This window comes from Gnatocerus cornutus, chromosome 8, assembly GCF_029298725.1.
Source record: "Gnatocerus cornutus isolate USDA-ARS CGAHR chromosome 8, icGnaCorn1.1, whole genome shotgun sequence".
In the NCBI taxonomy this organism is placed as follows: domain Eukaryota; kingdom Metazoa; phylum Arthropoda; class Insecta; order Coleoptera; family Tenebrionidae; genus Gnatocerus; species Gnatocerus cornutus.
In genome coordinates this window covers 8,157,492-8,178,832 of record NC_142240.1, presented here as the reverse complement: position 1 = coordinate 8,178,832, position 21,341 = coordinate 8,157,492, and the positions used below count along the sequence as shown (strand labels likewise).

Below are 21,341 nucleotides of genomic sequence, written 5' to 3'. Positions count from 1 at the left end.
AGCCTATAAAACCAAAAATATGCAAGTCTTTGGAAAATTATACATGCCCAACAACAATTTTTTCTTATACATATGTCAACTTGAAGAATTTTTTTTTAAATAATTTTGAAGATATTGGAATTCAAAAAAATACGTTTGAGAAATTTGTTACTTTGTACAAAGAAGTTATTTTACTTCATCCGTGTGAAAATTTTCCGCATGAATATTTGTTAGCGTTATATAGCAGAATGCGCCTATTTTACACGTTAAAATGTATAAATGCAAATTTTAAATATACCAATTTGAAAGGTGAAAAAGTTAATAGAAAAAAAAAACATTTCAGCATTAATAAATGGGTACAGCTAACATAAGCGATATTTTTGTATGTTTGTATATAACATGTATGTGTTTTAAGTATCATAATTTGTATAAAGTTCATGTTTTGTATTTGTAAATAGAACCACAATCATTAAATTGTGTATACCGCGTTATTAATAATTTGAAGATATTATTTATAAGTATAAAGCTTTTGTGAGACATTGTGTAATAGTAAAGTTGTAACAACTAGTTGTTTAACATTGTTGTATTATTTAAAATAGGAATTATATTGAATTACAAATGTTAACTTAACTTTTTTAATGCTGTTTGAGACCTGAAATCTTCCAAGTTATTACCGCAGTTTTTAAATCTGAGAGTGCCATCTATGTGCGAATTATCAAAAGACCACCCATTCTTGGTACAATTGGCGCAATTTTTTAAATCTAGAGTTGCCATCTGGGAGCAAATAGTCGAAGGACCACCCATACTTCGCTCAATTTGGTGACTCAACATCAAAGGTGCCGACCAAAGCTTTCCCTACTGATTATCTCTCTATGCTGTGGTTGAACCCTTATGCTCGAACACACGTGCTTGAAACTATGACTTGTGGCGGCACCTATGCGATTGAATTTGAAATAATTGCAAAAATAACTCATGCGTCAATCTCAGAGAGGGAGCTCCAAAACGTGATTTCAATTGGTTCATAAGAGTGACCCACCCGAGTTATGCAGCCCACAATGCAGATTGAGATGTCTCAAATTCTTCCTTGCGCCTGCACCTCCCGCAACCCACCATCCACCATTCTTTTTCTTTCCCCCCTCGGCCGTTCCCAATTTTCCTTCTTCCTCTCGCTACACCTGCCATCTCCTCGGATGGACCAAAGAAACTGGTCTCGTGTCTCGTCTTGACGACCGGAATCAACACAAAACACAAGTTGCGTTTGTTTCGGACGCTTCGTAAGCTTGCGCGCTCGCAGTGTTCAGGTGCTTAGAACCCAATTAAACACCACGAAACTTTGACAATCACTGAAAAGTGCCGTCGAGAAGAATGTAGTGTGGATTAGTGTGGAAAAAATCGACGATTTGTGCGTTCTTCGCCCGATTCCAGCGTCTTGACGGAGCAGAGGTGAGGTTAAAACTATGTTTTTGTTTTCTTTTTGATTGTACACCGCATTCCGATGACTTGAAAAGTTTCGATGAGTATTTGAGATATAATTAGAAAACAAATACAGAGAGGTTCATCACACAAGGACAGGTTTAAGTATTCTAGCTCGATTTTAGGCACCGGAACTTGCGGTTTACGCGTTTTTTATGGGCGCATCTCTTTACAAACCGTGCGAAATTTTCATTCTCCACGCTTTTTATTTGCAAAATTCCGAGATAAACCCGCTCCCCTTATTACGATTTCATTGTGCTTTGTGCACTTTTCAACGAGCTCGTTGTCGCCACTTTCAAATTTTGATTTATTGGGTCACTGTGTATAGTAGTGTTACCAAAAAAGGCGCCTATCGACGTTTCTAAAGGCGCGATTCCACTTGCTTGGTCTAGCCCAGACCAGACCAGACATCCAAGATTTGAGAGACGTTTTTATAATTCTTCAGCCCCTTTCTGTGTTTAAAACATAAAATAAAACATTAAGATGCAATTGCACCTCTGACTACGCAGAAAGGGACTGAAAAGTTATAAAAACGTCTCTCAAAATCTTGGATGTCTGGTCTGGTCTGGGCTAGACCAAGCAAGTGGAATCGCGCCTTAACAGGTTGTAAACCGTGAAACGCCAACATCAAGGTAACTGTTACTTCAGTAGGTGGTTTGTATTAAATGCATTTTTTATGATCTTATCGGTAGTGTTTGAAGTATTCTTTCATTTTCAATGTTAAACAGCGAAATTTTATCGGTACTTCAGAAGCATACGAGTCTATCTCTATTAAATAATGTTTTTTATTACTCTTTACATCTTCTTTAAGACAGAGAAAAATAATTCCCATTAGATGAAAAACAAACGATTTTAATTCTCTCTAAGGAACTAAAAATCACATGTTAGAAGCATAAAGAACAGGTGTACATTTCGAGGTGACTTTGTTACTCAACTGATCCAAACTTATTCAAATTGATGATAAACGCAAGTATATTATTTGGGGATACTAAAGACAAAAATCTGTGTATTGAAACATTCCATTAAAATTTTCGTTGTAAGACCAAAAAAATGCCACCATTTTTTTTTAAGATCCTGTAATTTCTTTATTTTTTATGCGATTTTAACGATGTTTCTGGAGATTATCACTCTCGACTGCCTTATTAAGAGTACCGATTTAGAAAAATTTAGAACAAAAAGGAAAATATTTAGAAATTTTGTCAACTGTAAAAATGTCAATTTTTTTCAACACTATAGTTTCGTTATTTTTAGTACGACAGGAACAAAATGTATGCATGTTGTTTCTTTTGTTTGTTTTAGTAATAGCACTAATTTGCAAAAATTTACATCAAAAAGTCCAATTTTTAGAAATTTTCGTTTAAAGACCAAAAAAATGCCACCAATTTTTTTTTGAAGATCCTGTATTTTTTTTATTTTTTATGTGATTTTAACGAAATTTGTGGAGATTATCACTCTTGACTGTGTTATTTACAGTGCCGATTTACAAAAATTTAGAGCGAAAAGGAGAATTTGTAGAAATTTTTATTTCGAGTAGCTAAAAAAATTACAAAAAAAACTTGAATGCGCCTTAATTTCGACATTTTTGGTGTCACAAGAACGAAATTTGTGGAGATTATCACTCTTGACTGTTTTATCTACAGTGCCGGTTTATAAAAATTTAGAGCGAAAAGGAGAATTTGTAGAAATTTTTAGTTCGAGTAGCTAATAAAATTTACAAAAAAACTTGAACGCGCTTTAATTTCGACATTTTTGGGGTCACAAGGATGAAATTTGTGGAAATTATCACTCTTGACTGTATTATTTACAGTGCCGGTTTACAAAAATTTAGTGCGAAAAGGAGAATTTGTAGAAATTTTTATTTCGAGTAGCTAAAAAAATTTACAAAATAAACTTGAACGCGCTTTAATTTCGACATTTTTGGTGTCACAAGAACGAAATTTGTGGAGATTATCACTCTTGACTGTGTTATTTACAGTGCCGATTTACACAAATTTAGAGCGAAAAGGAGAATTTGTAGAAATTTTTAGTTCGAGTAGCTAAAAAAATTTACAAAAAATCTTGAACGCGCTTTAATTTCGACATTTTTGGTGTCACAAGAACATTTTTCATAAAGTGAAAAGCTAGTTTATTATGTCACTTTTGACAAAATCGCTTCAGTTTCACGTGTCAAATTGACAGTAAGCCACGGTCTACACTCAAATTTTCAAAATGTCAAAAAAATTACGTCCAAAATAATTTGACCGCGACTGTATCTATTTTTTTTTCTCTGATTCTAGACTCTTGATTTCTCTCATTCCATTTAAGATTTTTTAACTGTTGATGAGGAGAACGCATCGACATTTAGCTTCGATTTATGATTATCGTTTTATTGATTCGATTGAGTTAACGATCATCGATTCAAATTAATGGCGAAGTAAAGAGCCTTTGTCAGATTATAATAAAATAATGTTGTTTTATAGTATAATAAATAAAAGTGATTCTGTACCGAGCACGACATTCCATTGGTATTTCCGACAATAATTTTGTTGCTTTTATGATGAAAGATTGAAAGATGACTTATTGAATTGAAGGAAGATTGCGTTATACAGAGTGATTCTTATTAATATTAATCATAGACGGCTTTGCAAATTTTGACGTAGGGCGTAGTGCAATTCGCTACTAGTTGAACGTGTTACACATAAGCGTAGAATTCACGGGGGTTAGGGTGCATGTATTAATTAAATATTTTTCGGCAATATTGAACATTGAACTACTGCTACTTCTTATGCACTATTTATGCAAACTGAAATGATGCAAATCTAGTGCAGTCAAAGCACATTTTGGGCAATTAAAATGAATTTGTTTTACCGCGAAATGTTACCGCTGATACGCCTTTGGGCTCCTCGCTGTCACTGATCTGTCATCTGTCAAGTCAGGTGTAAGTATTAGATTTGACACTAGAACACTTTTTGTGAGCTTGTCTCAAATAACAAAATAACGTTGATTGACGTTGATTGGTGGAAAACACGCAGTCAACGCACCCTTTGATTAATATTAATAAGAATCACCCTGTATAATGGAGGAAGAGCCCGCAAAATTGTCAAATTACGTCGTTAAGTTAACACCGCCCATGCTAACCCAAATAGCACAACTTTCTTCGCTCGAGTGCTCAACAACAATTCCATACTTAATATGGCTATTGACATTTTGAATGACGTATCCGTCCGTCTAATAGTTGTTTGTTATAAATATAAATTAATGAAATTATGATCGATATGAATGCTTCGAACGTACTAGACGTGTGAGTATTTGTGTGTATTTAGCACTGTATTATTTGTCGAGATCGGGTGATAAACACCGTCTTGAAATTATATCGAGAGAACGCTGTCAATATTTGTATTTCTCACAGAAATAGTCTAATTGTCCGTACAAATACCTCCATTTCCAATAACAAAGCGTCCACATTTTTCCGGAATCCCTTTAATAACTCCCAACACAAGTGAATGTTCTCAAAGCCGGGATTAAGGCGGCCCCCATTTTACACCTGACGGAGTTTGTGTTGAGTAATTAGGTGCAAGAATGCTTTTCGCGGAAGACCTCTTCACAATGGTCGTTGGGGCCGTCTCGAAAGAAGCTAATTACGCAGCGGTATTGCATGATTTGTTTCAGAAAATCATAAAACCGTAATGCCACATGAATGTAAATTCTCACCGCCAGGTGTTCTTTATTGTCCGCTGTTGTCGCAGACATAATAACCATTGCGCGCGACACCTGTGTGCCTTATCAAATCGCCAAATATTGCAGGCAATTAGGGTAATGAGACTCGGACCCTCATCAATCTTTTATGATTTATCAATGAAATTCTGACGTCGGACGATACGAGTCGTTTAAAATTCCGATTTAATTGGCTCCATTTCGGCCTACGGTTCTTATCTTCTGTCAATTAGAAGGCGAAATTATGAAGTTTAAACAATGAGACCTAGTTTGGAAAGTGATAACGAAACAATGAGGGTTTCAATCGAAATGTGGCTCAAAAAGTTCACGTCAACCTTTGAACTCGATTCTAAGAAGCCGTATCACAACAAACATGTCATCTTTGGCGTTAACATGCACTCAAAATAATAATATTGATAAGGAAATGACGATTTTGTTAAATTTAGCTCAATGTTGGTTTTCTTGAGCGTGAAGAACATGGTTTCAAAATATTAGTTTTGTGCAATGTTTAGAATTGACACGTGTCTCCGCGTTTTTTATGTAATGTTAGCAGAATTACAGTCCTTCATTATGAAATTTCCGAAGTTTTTGGTTCCTTCTAAAAATAAAAAATTCCAAAATCTCTAGTTCTTGCACTATAATTTTGTTATTTTTGACGCAGCCGAGACACAAGTTAGGGATAGTAACCTTCCCAAATTTTATTCCTATAGGGCGAAAACTACTCGAATTAATTTTTTTTTTTTAAATGGTCCAATTTTGTATTGTTCTTTGGAAATAGAAATTCATACAATTCGTCTTTACTGTTCGATAATTTTGCAATTTGGCACGGATAATAAACAAGTTCGTTATAGTAACCTGCCTAAATTTCATTTCAATAGTTTTCAGATTAGCGAAGTTTAGTCCTTTGTATAAAATTCCGTAAAATTTTGGTTCTCTCTAAAAATAAAAAATTCCAAAATCTCTAGTTCTTGCACTATAATTTTGTTATTTGACGCAGCCAATACACAAGTTAGGGATAGTAACCTTCCTAAATTTTTTATAGTAACCTGCCCAAATTTCATTTCAATAGCTTTCAGATTAGCGAAGTTTAGTCCTTTGTATAAAGTTTCGTAAAATTTTGGTTCTCTCTAAATATAAAAAATTCCAAAATTTTTAGTTCTTGCACTATAATTTTGTTATTTGACACAGCCAATACACAAGTTAGGGATAGTGACTTTCCCAAATTTTATTCCTATAGGGCGAAAACTACTCGAATTACATTTTTTTTTTAAATGGTCCAAATTTGTATTGTTCTTTGGAAATAGAAATTCATACAATTCGTCTTTACTGTTTAATAATTTTGCAATTTGGCACGGATAATAAACAAGTTAGTTATAGTAACCTGCCCAAATTTCATTTCAATAGCTTTCAGATTAGAGAAGTTTAGTCCTTTGTATAAAGTTTCGTAAAATTTTGGTTCTCTCTAAATATAAAAAATTCCAAAATTTCTAGTTCTTGCACTATAATTTTGTTATTTGACGCAGCCAATACACAAGTTAGGGATAGTGACCTTCCCAAATTTTATTCCTATAGGGCGAAAACTACTCGAATTACATTTTTTTTTCAAAATGGTCCAAATTTTTATAGTTCTTTGGGAATAAAAATTCATACAATTCGTCTTTAATGTTCAATAATTTTGCAATTTGGCACGGATAATAAACAAGTTAGTTATAGTAACCTGCCCAAATTTCATTTCAATAGCTTTCAGATTAGAGAAATTTAGTCCTTTGTATAAAGTTTCGTAAAATTTTGGTTCTCTCTAAATATAAAAAAATCCAAAATTTCTAGTTCTTGCACTATAATTTTGTTATTTGACGCAGCCAATACACAAGTTAGGGATAGTAACCTTCCTAAATTTTTTATAGTAACCTGCCCAAATTTCATTTCAATAGCTTTCAGATTAGCGAAGTTTAGTCCTTTGTATAAAATTTCGTAAAATTTTGGTTCTCTCTAAATATAAAAAATTCCAAAATCTCTCTAGTTCTTGCACTATAATTTTGTTATTTGACACAGCCAATACACAAGTTAGGGATTACATGTTTTTTTCAAAATGGTCCAAATTTTTATAGTTCTTTGGGAATAAAAATTCATACAATTCGTCTTTAATGTTCAATAATTTTGCAATTTGGCACGGATAATAAACAAGTTAGTTATAGTAACCTGCCCAAATTTCATTTCAATAGCTTTCAAATAAGCGAAGTTTAGTCCTTTGTATAAAATTTCGTAAAATTTTGTTTCTCTCTAAAAATAAAAATTTGCAAAATTTGTCTTTTTTGCACTATAATTTTGTAATTTGACAATCGAAAAGCACGTCGGGAGTAGTAACCTCCCCGAATTTTAATTCTGTAGAGCTAAAACTTCTCGAGTTACAAATTTGATTACAAAATGTTGCAAATTTTTGGAGATTACGGGAATGAAAATTCATAAAATCTGTCACTACAGCTCTATAATTTTGTAATTTGAAACGCAAAAAAACCAAGTTGGAGGTAGTAACCTCCCCAAATTTCATTTTCAATAGCTTTAAGATTAATGGAGCCAAATTACAAATTACAAGTTTAGGTTCCTTCTAAAATAAAAATTTGTAAAACTTCAATTTCTTGCACCATAATTTTGTAATTTGGTACAATAAAAAAAAGTAGTAACCTCCCCAAATTTTTATTTCTGTACGGCTAAGACCAGTTGAGTTACAAATTTTACCAGAAAATGTTGCAAACTGATGATTCTCTCTGGGAATATAAATTCATAAAATCTGTCTTCACTGTTCGATAATTTTGTAATTTAGCACGCACAATTAACACGTTAGAAAAACTAATCTCCCGAAATTTTATTGGTATAACATTAAAACTTTTATGATGGAAGAATATTCTCAAATTGTTATTGTCTACATTCTCGATTACGATTTGCTCACTTTTACGGTTTCATAAAATATATCGAATTTCAGCATTTGCAGACAGAATTTTCAGGTTTTCATATTGACGAGTGTTTTAGGGTTGTGAGAAACCTGTTTTATATGCACAGAGGTTTAGGTAAAAACGGAAAAAATAGATAAAACAGAGGGAAACAATAATATATTATCAATAATTTTGCAAAAGCTTGAAATAGAAATTCTATAGTGCATGATGCAACAAAGAAAATTTATCGAGAACTTATTAGATAAAGAAAAATAAAAACCAGGAATGTCTTTGAACGGATTAGATCGACTAAAACCCAATGGAAAAATACGGGAAATGATAAGTGTTTAGCCCAACTTAGACTCAAAATGGATAAATTTGAATGCTGGAAGATAAAAAAAAGTTTCCACTATCAGTATTGTTAAATAAAATCTTGATAGCCCTATAAATTTTCACACCAAAATCGGACAACATGAATTGTTACTTAAAACGCCACTCAAAATTTAGATAACTGTTAAAACAACACCAATTACACCCGAAAACGACGCAAATCGGAAATATTTGGAAATGTTTACATCTTTTCACAGTTTGGACTACCGACCAGAAACCTTTAGGAGTAGGCGGTTCCTTTCTTTTCGCTGGATTATCATCGGCTTAACTGCAGACAGCTGTCACCGGTTTAACTCTTTCTTTTACCTGAAGACGTCCAGAAGGTCGTGTGGTATTTGCTCGAATTATCTTGGCCCACATACATAAAGTACACACGAATGGAATTTTGCGGTTCTGCTGGGTCCACGATAAGATAAAAAGATTGGTTATAAATAAAATGGTTTCGAATTTTATAACTGGTGTGTAGGAATACGCAGAAATATGGCTACTAGGCATTCATATGATACCCACATTATTTGCATACAAATTTTTCCTGCGTTCTCCCCTTGCACAACATAGAGATGTCGCCAAACATATTAATAGATATCTCACTCAACTTCCGAGAGGATAAAATTATCGTGTTTGTTTATTTGCTTTTCAAAGAACATATCGAAGTTTTAAACAAATTCGGTTATTCCGATCCAAAACCGCGCCTCTGGATTTTGATTTACGAGGATCGCTTGTGGCATCGAAATCACAAGGAATAGAACTTCGATATGATATTGTGTGCGGGCATTGCACACCTATTATGTAGAAACGCCCACGGATATCGCCTACATGAAAACCATTACATTTATTTCGTAGTCTTTTCTAATCGGACGTAGCTGACGTTATTGTCTTTATATGGTACAAGCGGATTTAATTGCGATGGAAAAAGACGGGAAAAATGTAGGACACCTGACTTCAATCACCAAACATCTTTCGTTAATAGTATGAACTACTTGGCAAACAAAGCAAAATTCTCTTGGATCGGGACCAACACAGAATTGTTTTCGATGCTCGTTTTAATTATCACACTACGTCGAAAAAGTCGCGGAGAATTCCTAGATAGATCGGTTATGATAAAAATATCCACGAAACAAAACAAGTCCACATGAACATTTCTGACATTAATCAGAGAAGGGACACTTCATTTTAATTGGAACTTTCGGAAAATTCCGATAAATCACAGCTTTGGCTTCCAACCAGCTGTTTTATGAATGGAACGTCTAATTCTAATTTACTACGTTTATGTTAGAGGCGCGAGTAGATTTTACAACAAATCGTCGGCTGTAAAATAAGACCGAAACGATCGGTTCCTCAATTTCTAATTATACGTAATGTGTATGGCAGGTCTTCTAGGCCCTTGGCTTTAATCTTCTTGATGATGTGCTTCCATTTCTTTCTCTCCAATTCCTCATGATTCTTGTACTTGCCTCGTCCAGCCATTTTTTCCTTGGGCGACCTCTTCTTCCTTCCCACCAGTTCCTGCTTTACTTCCCTTTAGTATTCTGTTTTCAATTTATTTTCCTTCTTCTGGTTTACTTGTCCCCATTTCCATGTATTTCTTGAAGCTGTTTTCCACTGGTTTTCTTGTTTTTCTATCATTACTTTCCTTTCCGTGTCTTTACTATCCGCAACTTTAAACGCTTCTAACTAAGTTATTTGTGGACTTTCTGAAATTTGCGTGAATTACAACTGAATATGAACACTAATAGTTTAAATTTGCTCCGTAAATAAGCGAGATATTGACCGAATTAAAATTAGAAACCGTCAGGTTACCATCTAAATTAAAAAAAATAATTGAATTTGGGATGTGTTAAACCGGATTCTAAGCTAAAATTCGATTTCGAAAACCGTTTCTTTCTATCTGTCGTAATTCCGGACATATGGAGCACCGACATTTTCGAAGCTTCAAAATTTTGGCCATCTGGCAACTACTCGAAATAAGGGTAGTTTTGTATTCAGCGTGAAATTTTGCGTAAAATTACATAACTTTTCGTAAGAAATAAACTACATATCGACCAAAATAGATTTTCAGAGGGTGTTTTTGGAATAATTTTCATGAAGCTTTTTCGAAGCGAAACCGACCGTAAAACCCTTTGAGTTATCATCAATTTTAAGAGGAGTTCGAGATCTATCAACTGGCCTAATCTCAGATCAGTAGAGCAAGTAGTTTACGAGGGGCGATTAAACAACGAAAACATTAATTTTTTTTCGAATTTGCCGCTATAATAGGTCAATTTGCCACTAGAGTACTCAATTTGGAGTCATTTATAGGGGAAAATTGAATGTAACAATTTTTGAAGTTAACACGTTGTCAAAATGTTGAGTGTATTAATTAATACTTAATTAAAATTTGCTGCAAAAAGAAAGATTTCAATAAAGTCAATCTTGCGCAAAACGATTAGCTTCTGCGCATACCACAGTTAGATCAAGGTCAAACGCTATTGCTGCCAACTATTATTGATAAAAATTGCTAGGGGCTGCAGCCAATTTAACTTTTTAATGAGTGAACCGATAGTAATGAGCTCTGTTATATAAGACAACTCAAAGTAGGAAATTTTGTTTTTAAAGTGTTGGCAGAACCAATTACTCTGGCTGTCACCTGTTTCCTGTCAAGTTCTTGGTCAATTTCACATTACGGATTTTACGATTCGTGTTTAATAAATTGCTGCGTGAATAAAAAATGTACCAATATAATTGAATTGCCCTTTGCGGCCAACAATATATGTACCTAAATAGAATAGATGTGAATGCAGGTTGTGAGGTTAGGTTAAAATTCAGTGACAGTTAAGCTCATTAAATGTCAAATTTTAAATTGAATTTGAAAATGAAGTGGCAAGTCGTGGTTACAAAACCATTACCAATCGTGTAACACGAAAACTCTTAGAATTGGAAAATTTAAATTTTTTATTAAAAAAGGGTGCAAATTCGAAAAAATAGTATAAAGGACTTGTTTTATAATGACATTGGTGCACTCGTCCCATACAAATTGGCCATTATAAAACACGCTCTTTAATATACTATTATCCATTTCGATTTTTGAGAGCGGATTCTAAACAAATCAATCTCAAGAAAAACGATGGTAAAGACCGTTTCTTTCTCTCTGACGTTCTTTCGGAAATTTTGAAACACAAATATTCGCACGTTTTTGGAATCTGCGTGAAATTCTGCGTAAAATGAGCATAGTTTGCGAAATATCGACAGAATTAGATTTGGGAACCTGATTATGTACTTTGGAATTTTAAATGTAATGTAGGAGTATGATTTATATCGCCAAAAGGGCGAGGAAAACCTCGATAAAACCCGCATATTTCTATCTGTCATAGTTTCGGAGATAATGAGCTTCAAATATTGAAAAGTGTCGATTTTTTTTCGGATTTCGTGTTTGTCTGGCGCTTTTCCTAGTTTTCCTCGGATAATCAGATCATATGCTTGATAAAGAACATGTAGAAACTCAAGTTTTGTTCGTAGCTTTTATTCTGGATGGTCTTCAGTGTAAATATTTGGTCTGTTGTTGATCTTACTGCCCTGAAGCCTCCTTGGTATTCTTCCATTATTTGTGCTTCATATCTTTTCAATTTGCTTCTGATCATTTTTGGCGATATTTTGTATGTTAGTATTGGGCATATTATCTTCTTTCCATTTTATAAGTGTGAATAATAAATTGAATATTTTTTTGCATGCATATTTCGCCTTTTTTTAACATTTCTGCAGGTATTCCATTTTCGCCCGGGCTTTTATGGGTTTTCAGCTATTTGTTCGCTTTTATTTTATTTTTTTATTTTTTACTCTGTTGGTTCTTCGGTGTCTTCTTGTTCATTGTCTATATTTGCCTCTAGTTTTGATGATTTCATGCAGATTTCTGCTGTTTTCTTGCAATTCAGCCATAGAATCTTGATAAAAATTGGTGGTTTTGTAGATTTCGAGCTCCTCTTTGCGAATTCAAGCCAGAAAACGGCAAAAATCAGTGAGAAATGGTCGTTTTGCATCGAAATAAGCGGATTTTTCTACGAATTTTGATGATTTCGTGCAGATTTCTGCTGTTTTCTTGCAATTCAGCCGTTGAATTTTGATAAAAATTGGTGGTTTTGTAGATTTCGAGCTCTTATTTTGCGAATTCAAGCCAGAAAACGGCGAAAATCAGCGAGAAATCGTCGTTTTGCATCGAAATAAGTGGATTTCTTTAAGAATTTTGATGATTTTGTGCAGATTTCTGCTGTTTTCTTGCAATTCAGCCGTTGAATCTTGATAAAAATTGGTGGTTTTGTAGATTTTGAGCTCTTCTTTGCGAATTCAAGCCAGAAAACGGCGAAAATCAGCGAGAAATCGTCGTTTTGCATCGAAATAAGCGGATTTCTCTTAGAGTTTTGATGATTTCGTGCATATTTCTGTTGTTTTCTTGCAATTCAGCCGTTGAATCTTGATGAAAATTGGTGGTTTTGTAGATTTCGAGCTCTTTTGCGAATTCAATCCAGAAAACGGCGAAAATCAGCGAGAAATCGTCGTTTTGCATCGAAATAAGTGGATTTCTTTAAGAATTTTGATGATTTTGTGCAGATTTCTGCTGTTTTCTTGCAATTCAGCCGTTGAATCTTGATAAAAATTGGTGGTTTTGTAGATTTTGAGCTCTTCTTTGCGAATTCAAGCCAGAAAACGGCGAAAATCAGCGAGAAATCGTCGTTTTGCATCGAAATAAGCGGATTTCTCTTAGAGTTTTGATGATTTCGTGCATATTTCTGTTGTTTTCTTGCAATTCAGCCGTTGAATCTTGATGAAAATTGGTGGTTTTGTAGATTTCGAGCTCTTTTGCGAATTCAATCCAGAAAACGGCGAAAATCAGCGAGAAATCGTCGTTTTGCATCGAAATAAGTGGATTTCTTTAAGAATTTTGATGATTTTGTGCAGATTTCTGCTGTTTTCTTGCAATTCAGCCGTTGAATCTTGATAAAAATTGGTGGTTTTGTAGATTTTGAGCTCTTCTTTGCGAATTCAAGCCAGAAAACGGCGAAAATCAGCGAGAAATCGTCGTTTTGCATCGAAATAAGCGGATTTCTCTTAGAGTTTTGATGATTTCGTGCATATTTCTGTTGTTTTCTTGCAATTCAGCCGTTGAATCTTGATGAAAATTGGTGGTTTTGTAGATTTCGAGCTCTTTTGCGAATTCAATCCAGAAAACGGCGAAAATCAGCGAGAAATCGTCGTTTTGCATCGAAATAAGTGGATTTCTTTAAGAATTTTGATGATTTTGTGCAGATTTCTGCTGTTTTCTTGCAATTCAGCCGTTGAATCTTGATAAAAATTGGTGGTTTTGTAGATTTTGAGCTCTTCTTTGCGAATTCAAGCCAGAAAACGGCGAAAATCAGCGAGAAATCGTCGTTTTGCATCGAAATAAGCGGATTTCTCTTAGAGTTTTGATGATTTCGTGCATATTTCTGTTGTTTTCTTGCAATTCAGCCGTTGAATCTTGATGAAAATTGGTGGTTTTGTAGATTTCGAGCTCTTTTGCGAATTCAATCCAGAAAACGGCGAAAATCAGCGAGAAATCGTCGTTTTGCATCGAAATAAGTGGATTTCTTTAAGAATTTTGATGATTTTGTGCAGATTTCTGCTGTTTTCTTGCAATTCAGCCGTTGAATCTTGATAAAAATTGGTGGTTTTGTAGATTTTGAGCTCTTCTTTGCGAATTCAAGCCAGAAAACGGCGAAAATCAGCGAGAAATCGTCGTTTTGCATCGAAATAAGCGGATTTCTCTTAGAGTTTTGATGATTTCGTGCATATTTCTGTTGTTTTCTTGCAATTCAGCCGTTGAATCTTGATGAAAATTGGTGGTTTTGTAGATTTCGAGCTCTTTTGCGAATTCAATCCAGAAAACGGCGAAAATCAGCGAGAAATCGTCGTTTTGCATCGAAATAAGTGGATTTCTTTAAGAATTTTGATGATTTCGTGCAGATTTCTGCTGTTTTCTTGCAATTAAGCCGTTGAATCTTGATAAAAATTGGTGGTTTTGTAGATTTCGAGCTCTTTTGCGAATTCAAGCCAGAAAACGGCGAAAATCAGCGAGAAATCGTCGTTTTGCATCGAAATAAGCGGATTTCTCTTAGAGTTTTGATGATTTCGTGCAGATTTCTGTTGTTTTCTTGCAATTCAGCCGTTGAATCTTGATGAAAATTGGTGGTTTTGTAGATTTCGAGCTCTTATTTTGCGAATTCAAGCCAGAAAACATCGAAAATCAGCGAGAAATCGTCGTTTTGCATCGAAATGAGCGGATTTCTCTAAGAATTTTGATGATTTCGTGCAGATTTCTGCTGATTTCTTGCAATTCAGCCGTTGAATCTTGATAAAAATTGGGGGTTTTGTAGACTTCGAGCTCTTCTTTTGCGAATTCAAGCCAGAAAACGGCGAAAATCAGCGAGAAATCGTCGTTTTGCATCGAAATAAGTGGATTTCTTTAAGAATTTTGATGATTTCGTGCAGATTTCTGCTGTTTTCTTGCAATTCAGCCATAGAATCTTGATAAAAATTGGTGGTTTTGTAAATTTCGTGCTTTTCTTATTTGTTTTGTTCTTATTTTCCTCAGTGTTGTTTCTAATTTTGCATCACATTATTTCTACGTAGCTTCTATGATTACGGTTTCGATTGTGTTTTAGCGTTATCTGTATGACTTCTGTCTCTTCTAATTTCTATCTGCTCCTTATCACCGGTAAGCAGGAAATCGTGTTTTTTATCTCCCCCCTTTGTTTATTGCAACCTGTATTTCGTATCTTCGTGTTATGATTTACTCTCCCAAAGTACACGATACTCGAAGTCAAGTGTTCTTATGTAAAGTGTATAATAACTTAAAGAACAATATTTGCTGGTTAAACATTTCTAATGTATTCATCGGTCTACTTTCATGCATGTTTTCTTTGATGTTGTGGTTTTGTAAGAAAAAAACAAACACGTTTCTATATTCCTTTGATGATTTGGAAAAGAGACCATTATAATTTGCAACTCCATAAATAATGGGAACACTCCTTCGTGAGTAACACCACTTGAATGTGCATCAACCACATTCCGAAAATTTTTTCCAGCGCCAAACTTGCTTTTCATGGTTCTTAAGATTTTTTCTAAAAGCCAACATTAACGCTGAAAACTTGTTCCATGTTTAGATGCCCGCCTGATTTATAACAATATTTGTTTCACCGACGGACGGCCATTGATTAAATTAATTACTTGTGTTGGATAAAAAATTAATTATTTTTCCAAAGCGAACAACATTTTTCATTACACAGTCATTACAATTATCCCTCATTTAAAAGCAATTTAACTGCGAAATTGAACTGTTTCGTTTATGGCGGACAAGTCCTGGAAGACACATTTAAATTGGTGCAAGTATTTTAACACAGGACAAGTTTTTATTATGCAAATGACACTTGAATGCTTTGCGTGGCATTTCGTGGCGCCGAGGGACGCAATTCAGAAATAAACTGTTTATAAATATGCGAGGTACACATTTTTACGTTGCAAATTAACCGCCACGATAACTCGGAAAAATTAAAATATTCTTGGCACACGAGGCACATGTCCTAATTATACAGTTTTTCGGCGCGGAAAAGAAATTTTCCTCGTTTCTAATTGGCTCCGATGATGTTTATCTAAATTTAAAACCGACATGGTTTTAGTCATCTACGGCATTCAACACGATGCAAATGTAAATTCCTTGTCGGCCAATCTTTATTAGTCAATTTCGGATAACTTGTTTGTATAATTTTGAGACATTCTTCGAGTGTTGGAAGCTGATGGCGCCAGCTTTTTTCGATCTCTCCTGTCACACCTTACGTGGGCACCTGTTAATGAAGATAAATCAATTTCAAAACAACGCAAACGGTACAGGTCAAGCTTTATTGGGAAATTACTTCAAACTGACAAAAATGGAATTTTTTCAAATTCTTAACTTTCCAATTTTTCTTAGGTTTTTCTCTCGTTTTTCCGTTCAGATTAGCGAAGTTTAGCCTTTTCTGAATTATTTTCGCCTTCTAGTTAGTAAACTAACACAAGTCAACACCATAATTTTCTGTTTTACTATACAAAAAATTGTTTTCTGAAAGAGTTTTTTTTAAATTTTAATATTTTTTAAAATGTCTAAAATTGTTTACTATTTTTCTAATTTTCTAATCTAATCTATTAAATTTATATTAAATATTATTTATTATTATTATTTTATATTATAATATTAAATTTCTAATCTATTTTTTTAATTTCCTGTTTTTTGGGTGCCATAAATTTGAAAGATTCTCTAAATTCTCGGGCATCGAGAGATTCTTCAAATTCTTTAGATAGATTCCTCAAGATCTTTTTTAGAAGATTTTCCGGATTATCGAGATTTTTTCTAGATTCTTCGATTTTTCTTCTTAATTTTTCTGTATTTTTAGATTCTTTCTCAGACAATTTTCTGCTATAGGAATGTTTCATAAATTCTTAGAATTATCTAGATTTTCTAATCGTAATAATTTTTTGAACTGTGTTAATTTTTTGAGTTTGCCAGATCCTCTAAATTCTCAGGATTTTGTCCTGCAAACTTTTTTAAATTTTCAGGATTATAGATTTTTTTTATTCTTTGCATTTTTTAAATATGTACTTGGTAATTTCTCAGTTTTAAAATATGAAATTCTTACATAATTTAGACTTCTTCAAAGCAATGCAAAGCTGTAATAACACTAGTCAACAAAATTTGTACAAAATTTGTACACTGGAGAACTGAAAAGTCATTTCTAAAGTTGAATAGCCTCCTAATTCCGAATTGAAAGTCTGTTTTGCTCAGTCAGGTCCAAATATAGAGATATTTTTGAAAAAAAAAATTGTTTGGTTCTACTGTAGGTACAAAAATTTGATTTTTCACTGTTTCTTGAAATCTTACAAAATTATGGATTGCTCGAAAGTCAGTATTTTGGAAAACTAAAGTAATAATTTTGAATTATTACATCTTACCTTGTACTGACAAATACATTGCTCTGACCCACATTTGTTTATTCTTCAATTGATTTTTGCAGCATTTTTTTTAATCTGTAAAATTATACGTTTTGCTATTTTTTTAATTTTATCACATTGTTCTGGAACTTATTTTTTCTTTGTCTTATTCTGTCCCATTTCTATTGAAATTTGCTGCATTTCATGCCATTTTTATGTATTATTTATCCCAAGGTTCTAAGAGTTTTAATCCATTTTTGGCCTTCTATTGAATTGTTCCCCAATTTTAAATTAATTTTGTCATGGTTTTTATCTCATTGATCTGCTTTTTCTTATTCGATTTCTGCCGTTTTAAAATTTTCTCCATTTTATGCTGTTTTTCGCCGGATTTCTATTGAATTTTCGCTTCTAACTGCATATTTTATGATATTTTTCATTTTACGATTTTGCCAATTTTGATTTTTATTCCTCCTCTTATTTTACTGCTTTACCAGAGGATTTGCTTTTTCTAACTGGATTTTTTTTGATTAAGCACCCCCTAACGCAATACCGAAAATTACCTGAGCACTGCTTAGTGAACCAAAATTTGTTTTCTGAAAGAGTTTTTTTTAAATTATCCATCTTTGTTAAAATGTCTAAAATTGTTTACTATTTTCAAATTTTCTGTTTTTTGGGTGCCATAAATTTATAAGATTCTCTAAATTCTCAGGCATCGAGAGATTTTTGTATCTTCTGAATTCTCCAAATTCTTTAAATTGATTTCTCAAGATCTTTTTTAGAAGATTTTCCGGATTACTGAGATGTTTTCTATTCTTCGATTTTTCTTCTTAATTTTTCTGTAGTTTTAGATTCTCTCTCAGACTGTCTGAATGTTTTAAATTTTCTAAATTTTGTTTATTTTCACAATTTTCTCGGTATAAGAATGTTTCATAGATTCTTTGAATTATCTTGATTTTCCAATTATAATGATTTTTTGAACTGTGTAAATATATTGGGTTTGCCAGATTCTCTAAATTCTTTGGATAATTTTTTTTTATTCTTTAGATTTTCTAAATTTGTGCTTGGTAATTTCTCAGTCTTAAATCTCAGTCTGAAATTTTTACGTAATTTAGACCTGTTCAAAACAATGCAATTCATTGAATTTTAAATTCATTTTGTCATGGTTTTTATCTCATTGATTTGTTTTTTCTTATTCGCTTTCTATCCTTTTAAAATTTTCTCCATTTTATGCTGTTTTCGCCGAATTTCTATTGAATTTTCGTTTTTAACTGCATATTCTGTGACATTTTTCATTTTGCGATTTTGCCAATTTTTATTTCTCCTCTTATTTTACTGCTTTACCAGAGGATTTTCTTTTTCTAATTGGATTTCTATCCCATTTCATTGAATTTTTCGCCATTTTTCTATTATATGATGTCCTTCGTTTTGCATATTTAGACTTTTATCTCTTCTGTTTTCTTACGGTTCTAGTGGTGTAATTTTTCTTTGTGTCCCATTTCTATTGAAATTTTTTCCAACCTATGTCGTTCTTCGTTCTTCATTTAACCCAGTTTGATTCTTATCCTTTTCTCTCATGGTTTTAGGAGTTTGTTTTATCTTATTCGAATTGGCCGGTCCATTTCTCCATTCTATGAGTTTCTTCATTTGCTTTTTCACAATTTTTATGGTTATCTGTTCTTTTATCTCAAGAGTTGAAGACGAGTTTTGTTTCTTCTTACTCTGTTTTTGCCCCATTTCATTGAGAGTTCCTCCATTTTATGTCCGCTAATTTTCCATCTTTTTCCCGCTGCTTCAGATTCTTCTCGAATAAAACAATTGCAATCGCTCTTCTTCTATTTTATACAATTTTACTTTTTTTGATTTTAATCTCTTCTTTTATTTTCTCTAAGTCTCGCGATTTTGAATTTTTTATTAAAGACTTTTTTTGCTCGATCAGGTACGGATTCAGAGACATTCTTGACCAACTTTCTTACAAAGTTCTTACAAGAGTTAACACTTCTTTGATGTCGAATGTCGAATGTGTTTATATGATGCGAAATAGCAAAATTAAATGGCTCTTAATTTACTATAAACTGATGATTTTAGAATTTTTCTAAATGTCTTAGTATATTTTGGGCGATATTCAACTTTCTTATTTTAAATTGGCACCCATATTTTTTTTCATAATTTGGAAGATATTAATTTTCTTGATTCAGAAATGTGTAATACTTTTACAAAAAATATTTTTTAAAAAATTATCAAAAACGAAAAAATTTAAGCAATAACGGTTAATAAAATTTAGGTGTGTTGTCAAAACGGATTTAGAATCAGGAGGCAATTCTACTTTAGAAATGACTTGCGTCCAAAATTTGTTGACTGGTGTAATTATTGAGAATTAATATTTTCCATGACGTTCACTTCTATTTTTGGTTGTAAACATAATTTAAAATGAAGTGGGGATTTCCGAGTTTTAGCACCTATTAATTTTGCTTCTAGATACAGAAAGCCTTCATAATCTCGTCCAATGTTTAGTAATTTTTTGCGACATTGAATTTAGTGAATGTCATTGCCAATGACAGAAATAATCCTTCATCTGAATCATTAAACCGTGGCCTTTCTCCAGTCGTGCACTCACTGCATTATCATTAATATTTCCTATCAATTTCCATATTCCAAACTTCATCCTCTGAAAGTAAAATAGTTGAGATTCTTAAAACCGGCCAATCCGTCATGTGAAGTGCCCCTGAATTTCGACAAGCGTCTAACCAATTTTCCACGGATCCGACTCGCTCAGAATGATTAGTGGATGTAATTATCCAGTGATTTGATCAAATCCGCGGTGGATTTCAAAAGAGATTTCTACTGTTGCTGTTATAAAATCGTTTATTGCAGGCGATGTGCTTCCTGTTACATTTTTTCTGGCACTGTGTTCGAAATTTATTACCTGCACGTTTCGAACATGCGGCCCAATTTAAAAATAAGTCTTCATCTGTAGGGAATAAGTGTTGGCTTTTTACTGGAGGTCATAATCATTATTTTCTCGTTAGAGCTTGCAAAGTTTTCGTGTGAAAATAATTGGAATTTCCCACGGCCCTTCAAGGGCCCGAAAGAGCTCTTAACGTCAATTTAACCATTTTTTTGTCCGGTACGATAATATACAGTGAACCTTCGTTAACACGAACATCTCGTTAGGACGAACAAGAACTGTGGTCATTTTAAACAGAAATTTGAAACCATAATAGCAATTTCTACGGATGGAGAATAAAAAAGTTAGTAGAAGCGAAAATATTTTGAATGAAGTTTTTAAAAATTTCCAATATTTTCGATTAAATTTCGTAATTTTCATTAATTTTATAAATACAAGATTAAAATATTTAGGCATTACTACTTTTGACACGTTCATTAACTCTGTCAAATTTTAAAATTTTAGAATCAGCAGATTGTTTAGAATTTTTTATTTTAAAAGGTACAGTCAATTATCTAGATTAAATTTCATATTTTCGCTAATTTAATGACTACAAGAATGAAATTTTTAGGCATTACTACTTTTGACGCGTTTATTAACTATAGCAAATTTCAAAATCTTAGAACCAGACGGTTCTAAATTCACTAAATTCACTAAATTTCGAATATTCTAGATTAAATTTCGTATTTTCGTTAATTTTTGGGATAGAAAAATGCAATTTCAAGGCATTATTATTTTTGACACGTTTATTAACCCTGGCAAATTTTAGAATTTTAGAACCAGTAATAGATTTTTTAGAATTTTTTTTATTTCAAAACGGACTAAAAATTTCCAATATTTTAGATTAAATTTCGTATTTTCGCTAATTCTATGACTACAAGAATGAAATTGGAGGCATTACTACTTTTGACACGTTTATTAACTCTAGCAATTTGTAAATCTTAGAGCCTGAAACTGATTTT

At 33.0% G+C, this 21,341-nt stretch overlaps 1 protein-coding gene across 7 annotated transcripts in view; it reads left to right on the top strand.

Annotated features, from left to right (window-relative positions):
- The first annotated feature begins 1,176 nt into the window (after positions 1–1,176).
- The window catches only part of LOC148169435 (interference hedgehog-like), a 40,642-nt gene continuing 20,477 nt past the window's right edge, over positions 1,177–21,341 (top strand). For all 7 annotated transcript variants that reach the window (XM_088042815.1, XM_088042816.1, XM_088042819.1 and 4 more), the window contains exon 1: positions 1,177–1,422. The gene's annotated coding sequence lies outside the window, so the exon portion shown is untranslated. The remainder of the gene's footprint in view (positions 1,423–21,341) is intronic.